The sequence below is a fragment of the Bos javanicus genome, chromosome 19 (genome assembly GCF_032452875.1).
Source record: "Bos javanicus breed banteng chromosome 19, ARS-OSU_banteng_1.0, whole genome shotgun sequence".
Classification (NCBI taxonomy): Eukaryota; Metazoa; Chordata; class Mammalia; order Artiodactyla; family Bovidae; genus Bos; species Bos javanicus.
In genome coordinates, this window is record NC_083886.1 from 38,778,178 (window position 1) to 38,786,083 (window position 7,906).

Consider the following 7,906-nt stretch of genomic DNA (forward strand, 5'->3'; position numbering starts at 1 on the left):
TGCTGGCTGCTTTAGGCGGCCGGCAGTCTTCTCAAGCCACATAGCGGGCGCGGGAAGCTGCCTTTGGAAAGCAGTAGTAGATGCCCAGTGTCCGCCGGCGCTGAAGTGTGGGCTCTGGGCCCCGAGCCGCAGGAGCAGGCCAAAGCGGAGCGGCGAGGATTTCTGCATCCCCGGCGTCCCATACATTCCCGGTCCCGGGGTGTCATTTCTTGTCGCCTCTCTCTCTGCTCTCCCCCATGGGTCCTCACCGAGTTTGGGGAAGCACGGAGTGCGGCAGGCTGGCGGGATCGGTCTTAGCAATGCTGGACCGGAGAGGGCCGGCTCTGACCTCCAGCTCACGAGCAGGAGGCTCGGCCCTCCCATCCTGGGCTTCTTATTGTTTATTTATTTACACAAAGGGTGCTCTGGATAGGTTATCTTGGCGGAGCCCGGAGGGAAGCCTACTGGCACGTGGGGCGAATGCGGTTCAAGGCCCTGGTGTCCCGAGCGCGAATCGCTGCCAGGAAGTGCGCCCCACCTGATTCCTTGGCGTTCCACGTGGCTAGAGCGCCAAGAAATTAGCACAGAAAGTCTCACTTCCATTTCCCTCTCCTGGTGGATGGTTCCGTCTAACAAAATTAGAAGCAGATCAGTGAAAGACAGTCGATTTTGGACTTTCTCATAAGTTTTAGTTAAGGTGTAAATGGATAATGTCTCTTAAGGTCAATCTGGCGACAGATAATTTTATAGGCCATTTGCTCAGCAGTTTCACTTTTGGAACTTTATCCTTAGAGACTACTAGGATGAATGCCAGTTGGTCAAGACTTTTCTCAGCTGTGTGGTTTATAATAGTAAAGAATAAAAATAAATGTCCATCGTGTGAAAATTGATTTAAATAAATATTGACAATATCTATACAATACATACTGTGCAAGAATTTAGGGGGAAATTATTGTATTGGCATGAAAAGATACACTGTCCTAAACAAAACAAAACAAAAATCTACTTACCAATTAGTGTGTATAATAAAATCTCTCTTACACACAAACAGAAAAGCTGAATGCATACAGATACAATGAATATTTGCCCTGGGCCATATGATTTCTTGAGGGATTCAACACTGTATGGGACTGGGTGACAGCAGAGCTGTGTGACATTCTCACTCTCCAGGCTCCTGGCTGCCAGAGTGAAAGTGTGTGTCCTTACCTGTCCCGCTAGTGTGTGTTCCTCGGTTCTTTGTCTAGTCACAGCAAAGATTTGGAGTGACAGACATTAATGTGTCACCGCTCTCAGGTCTTGGATAGACCGTGTTATAGCTCTCAGGTCTCAAATGGACCATGTTATAGCTCTTAGACAAATCAGTGTTACAGCTCAGTGTTACAGCTCTATTTTATTTAGAAGATAGCAGGAAAATCCATCTTCGAGGCGTGAGGGCACGTCAATCCAAAGACACGAGGAGAAGAGCGCCCCAGTGTTCGGGGTGGGAAAGAGAGAGAGAGAGAGAGAGCGCGAGCTAGCTAGCTTTGGCTCTTTTTTTTTTTTTTTATGCATATAGACTATATAACTTTATTATGAAGCTATTTTCAAAGTTCATCTTAAGAATTGAATTTGTTAGGTCCAGAAGACTAGTTAATGGCAAGTAACTGACTATCCCCCCCACCTGCCCACCCATCTGTGCATTTGTTAATGGACTTTTACAGAGTTCTGTGAGTATTGTGCTGAACCCCATGGCGACTAAGTTACAGCCCTGCTCTCGTGGTGGCTCCATATCCGTTCTCTCAGATTTTTTTTTCTTATTTTATTTTACTTTTTAACTTTACAATATTGTATTGGTTTTGCCATATATCAACATGAATCCGCCACAGGTATACACGTGTTCCCCATCCTGAACCCTCCTCCCTCCTCCCTCCCTGTACCATCCCTCTGGGTCATCCCAGTGCACCAGCCCCAAGCATCCAGTATCATGCATCGAACCTGGACTGGCGACTCCTTTCATATATGATATTATACATGTTTCAATGCCATTCTCCCAAATCATCCCACCCTTTCCCTCTCCCACAGAGTCCAAAAGACTGTTCTATACATCAGTGTCTCTTTTGCTGTCTCGTATACAGGGTTATTGTTACCATCTTTCTAAATTCCATATATATGCGTTAGTATACTGTATTGGTGTTTTTCTTTCTGGCTTACTTCACCCTGTATAATAGGCTCCAGTTTCATCCACCTCATTAGAACTGATTCAAATGTATTCTTTTTAATTGCTGAGTAATACTCCATTGTGTGTAAGTGGCACAGCTTTCTTATCCATTCATCTGCTGATGGACATCTAGGTTACTTCCATGTCCTGTCTATTGTAAACAGTACTGCAGTGAACATTGGGGTACACGTGTCTCTTTCAATTCTGGTTTCCTCAGTGTGTATGCCCAGCAGTGGGATTGCTGGGTCATAAGGCAGTTCTATTTCCAGTTTTTTAAGGAATCTCCACACTGTTCTCCATAGTGGCTGTACTAGTTTGTATTCCCACCAACAGTGTAAGAGGGTTCCCTTTTCTCCACATCCTCTCCAGCATTTATTGCTTGTAGACTTTTGGATCACAGCCATTCTGACTGGCATGAAATGGTACCTCATAGTGGTTTTGATTTGCATTTCTCTGATAATGAGTGATGTTGAGCATCTTTTCATGTGTTTGTTAGCCATCTGTATGTCTCCTTTGGAGAAATGTCTATTTAGTTCTTTGGCCCATTTTTTGATTGGGTCATTTATTTTTCTGGAATTGAGCTGTAGGAGTTGCTTATATATTTTTGAGATTGGTTGTTTGTCAGTTGCTTCATTTGCTATTATTTTCTCCCATTCTGAAGGCTGTCTTTTCACCTTGCTTATAGTTTCCTTTGTTGTGCAGAAGCTTTTAAGTTTAATTAGGTCCCATTTGTTTATTTTTGCTCCTCTTTTTATATGTTTATCTCTCCCTGGGTCTGTCCTATGTAAAATGGGCCAGCCAGGAGTGTAGTTTGTTTTACCTGAGGTCCTCACTCCGGTCCTCAGACCTTCTTTTGTTCTATTTTCGCGGGCTTTTCCCTTCCTTGTCTTTTAGCCACCACCATTTTGGACTCCTTTTCCCTATTCTATCTACCTAACACCCCCTAGCCAATTGGACTTAGAATCCAGAAGCAGGAACATTTTAGAACTTAGCTGGCTGCTGGTGGTGGCTGTGACGCTGAGTCTCAGAGGCAGTGATGGCAGCCATGCCATGTCCACCGGCAGCAGATGCGGCACCCCTAGTAGGTTGTCCAGGACCCTGACCTTGGCAGGTTCCTGGCTGCCTAGATTCCCTTCATTCTTGCCCATCTTTCTGAGTTTGCTTTCCCTCTGTTGTTATGAACTATGTAAGATCCTCCTAATAAGCCACTTTTCTATGTAAGGTACCTAGAGTCCTTTTCTGTTACATACAGTGAAGAACCTGCTTAGTCCAAATCCAAAAAGGTCTGTTGATGACAGTTATCTCTTGGGAATAAATTTATGAAGGCCTTTTCTTTTCTTTTTCTTTGTATATAACTCTTGTATATTGTTAGAAAAACATTAACGATTTTCCTTTTTGAAGAAATAACCAAATTTCCCTTGAGTTTCTATGGTGAGATAAGGGTTATCCCTTTCTCGAGGCTGGAGTGACGTAATATCAACTTGACTTAACATCAAATGACTTGGGCAGCTCTGGACCTCAGCCTTCCCATTCTAGTTTTTTCTTGCAAGGGTTCAGTACAGGCTAAAGTGCATTGCAATTAATTTTTCAAAAGCTACTGCAGAAACTATTAAAGGGTGATGATTATATCCTTTGAAAGTATACGTGTAGTTCCTCTCTCCAGTGTGAAGGAGGAGGATTGACTGCCTTCCTATTCCCACTTCTCCCTACTCTACTCCCTAGTTCTTCCTTTGCAATTCCGCCCACTTTCTTTCTCAGCTTGAACAAAACCTTAACAGCCCTACTTTCTCATTTCCCAAGGGATGTGAAAGAATCATCTCGCTTACAACTTTTCTCATGACTCATTGGAATTATAAGAAATTGTGTTCTGTGGCTCAGTCTCTCCCATCTTCCCTCCCTATCCTCCTTGGTCGGGCTATGAATTCCTTGGGACTTGGCTTATCTTTGAGCATGGCTAATGCCTTAACAGACATGTTCCCTGAACCCCATTAGAGGGCACAGGGGAACTTAGGAGGAAGAAACAACAATCTAGTTTTGTGTTCAGAGACCCTTTAGCATCATACATACAAACACACTATATATATATTTTTATATATATTTTTAATATATATTATACACTTTAAAATATATATAATATATATATATATGATAACAGAGACAACATGTAATCTCCCTGCCCCAGTATAACTAGTTTCTTTTAACCCACGGTGTGTGACATCCTAAAGATGGCATCTCATGACATCTTTGAGGATAGACTTTCAAGCCTCCACAAGGTGGCTCCTGAGCTAGGGGAGTTCAGGGGTCTGCCAGAGGTGGGGTTAGCGTAGCTTCAGCTGTGGCACCTGTGACTGAGGGCAGACTGTACCCCAGAAAGTACAGTGAGGCCAGGGTTTAAGAAAACAGGGGTGAAGTCCAGGATTAGGAACTTTAAAGATATTCTCCCATTTCTTATGAGCCTGTAAACGAACAGACCATGGAGTAGGGACAATAATGCTTTGAGTAGTCAAGGTGGAAAGTATTCATATTCACTCTCAAGGCTACGTTCAGTCCGTTTCCCGTAACCATGTTAGGATGCTCACAGTTAACTGGGATAGAATGAGCCTTTCTCTTTTTCCTGGCCGCCCAGGATAAGTGAGATCTGCCACAAGTCACTATCTTGCCTTGTGAACCCTGATTATGCTAGGGAAGCCACCAGTGTCAACTTGTGCAGGGTGACCTGCCCTGAGCCTCCACTGGCCACATCCCAACCCCTGCTGTCCAGCCTCCTGCTCTGAGCCTGGCATTCCCCAGGCTCTGATGAGGAAATCTGAGCTACATCAGTTTTTGGCTGCCCTGGGTCTTCACTGATGCATGTTGGCTTTCTCTAGTTGCAGCAAGTGGGGGCTACTCTCTGGGTGTGGTGTGCGGACTTCTTTTTGTGGTGGCATTTGTTGCTCTAGGGCACGCGGGCTTCCGTAGTTGTGGTTCCCTGGCTCCAGAGTACAAGCGCAATAGTTGTGGTATGTGGGCTTAGTCACTCTGTGGCTTGTGGGATCTTCCCAGATCAGGGATCGAATACATGTGTCCTGCTTTGGAAGGTGGATTCTTCACCACTGAGCCACCAGGGAAGTCCTCCATCTCACTTTTTAAAAATCATTGTATTGAGATATTATTTATGTTAAGAAAAATGCACATACCTTAACTGAAGAAATCAATTATATTTTTACAAATGTATACATTTATATGATCACCAACTGGATCAAGATATAGGGCATTTCCATCACTCCAGAAAGTTCTCTGATCCTTTTTTCCAGTCTTTACTGAAATCACTACTGTGGTTTCTATTACCAGAAATTAGTTTTGCCTATTATTATAGTATACATATACTGTTTTGAGTATCTTTTGTGCCTGGCTTCCCTGGTGGCTCAGATAGTAAAGAATCTGCCTGCAACGCAGGAGACCAGGGTTCAATCCCTGGGTTGGGAAGACCCTGGAGAAGGAAATGGCAACCCACTCCAGTATTCTTGCCTGGAGAATCCCATGGACAGGGGAACCTGGCAGGCTATAGTCCATGGGGTCACAGAGTCAGACATGACTGTGCAGCTGCCACTTCGCTTCACTTTTGCTAAAGATTTTTTCAAGATTCATGCATGTCATTTTATTTACTAGCAGTATGTTTTTCATTGCTGAGTAGTCCATTCTATGAATGGACCACAGTTTGTTCATTCATTTTTCAGTTGATGGACAGTTGGGTTGTTACCAGTTTGAACCTAATGTATCTGGATCCTTTGTCAAATATTTATACTGAAGATATTTTCTTCCAGTCTGTGGCTTGTCTTTCTACATTCTTAATAGTGTCTTTTTGGGAATTCCCTGGTGGTCCGGTGGTTAAGACTCCACCTTTTCACTGATGAATGCCTGGGTTTGATCCCTGGTCGAGGAACTAAGTATCCCACAAGCCACACAACCAAGGAAAAATAGTGTCTTTTGTTTAGCAGAAGGTTTTAATTTCAATCAAGTCGAAATGATTCTTTTTATTAGTACCTGTGTTCTTGCATGCAGAGATCAGGGATATTTCCAAGCACATGTGATAGAGGGGCTTGTGCAGTTATACAGTCTACTCAATTACATAATGAAAACTTTGATATCTTGGTAAAACTTAAAGAGGTTTGAGGGATATAGGTTTTATATAGTAGACTTGTCTGAAGCTGGAACAGGGAGGCTGAAGGACAGAAAGGTGGCTGAAGCATCCAGGCAAAGGATTAAGAAAAAGAGCTGTAAAAAAAAAGAAAGAAAGAAAGAAAAAGAGCTGTATATAGACAAGAACACTGTGAAGGTCATTAGGTGTAGGTTTGAGCAGAAAAACTGGGGTAGACAGCAGCGACTTCCTTGGAAGCTGATCCTGAAATTGTTGCTGGGGTCTGGAACACAGACTATGGGCCTAGCAAGACTGTAGGATATCAATAATGGCAAATGGTAGGAAAAAACCAGGATGTTGGCATGTGTTTCATGCCGTCTTCATGATGGTCCCATGAGACAGGAGTTTTAGGCTGAGGCAGCCTGTTTTAAAGCAGGTGTCCTATGGCTTTGCTAAGAGTGGCTTGCAATCCAAGTTTACTGGATGTCCTATAATGTGGAGCCTTCAGGACTAGAAAAGCTGAAATCTCCCACCCAAGAGAAAGCACCAGCAGAGACAGAAGACTTAGCAGGAGACCAACTGGAGCAAAAGCCTAGCCTATTACACTGCAATGCTTTAAACATTTTCTACCCACGAAGAAGAAAAACCTGGGGGCGAAGAGATTATAGATGGTCTCTCTGTACCTTAGATGACAACATCACGGCAAAGGCCACGTGTGGAGACCTGTGGTTACCAGAATGGATTTCCTAGTCTCCAAGACTATGTCTAGACAAGATGTCTGGACTGAAATAAAAGAAAGAATTGCCAATGAGATCTCACTGGCAATCAAGTTTCCTTAAACATCTGACTGATAACAGCTAGTGTGTTTTAGCTCCTGCGGCCAATCCTGGGCTTGTGAAGAGCACTAGCAGGAAGTAGGCAGTTATGGCTGTGGAGGCCCCAGAAAGGTCACCCTGCCCAATGCCCACTCAGATGGGGAACAGGAAGGTAATGGCCAAGGTGGCTCCTCTTAGAAGAACCTAGATTGTCCTGGGTGGTGCTAGATGGGCTAAGCAAGGCGCCCCCTCCACTGCCAGGGCTTGGAATCCCTAACACCTATTCCTGTCAGTGACAGGAAACCTGTGGTCTGCTCCACCTCTGGGCTTCAAACTATATATGAGACAGTTTAAGACAGTTTGGGTCAAGTTTCTGGTACATGCAGACAAATGCATTCTCATAGATACCCTTTATAGTGGCTTGTATATATTGTTGGTCAGTCGATAATCAAAAAAACAGTTGGGGAGATACCTTCCTGAGTCAGGGAGAGTATCCAAAAGGAGGCAAACCCCAGTCCCATTTCTACTTCAGTCACATGAAATGGACAGACCTCATATATGCAAGAAAAAGGCCACTAACCCAGTAGCCAACAGGATTCCTTTCTGAAACTCAACAGAAATTTTCCTTTCCAGAGCTGGGGAGTGGAACTAAGCAGAGGGGAAACGGACAGGACCTGCGCTGCCCCTAGAAAGTGAAAGTGAAGTCGCTCAGTCGTGTCCGACTCTTTGCGACTCCAGAGCTCCCCCTGGAGGCCCACACAATTATTTGCACCAATTTGTCCCTGGGCTTTGCAGGTG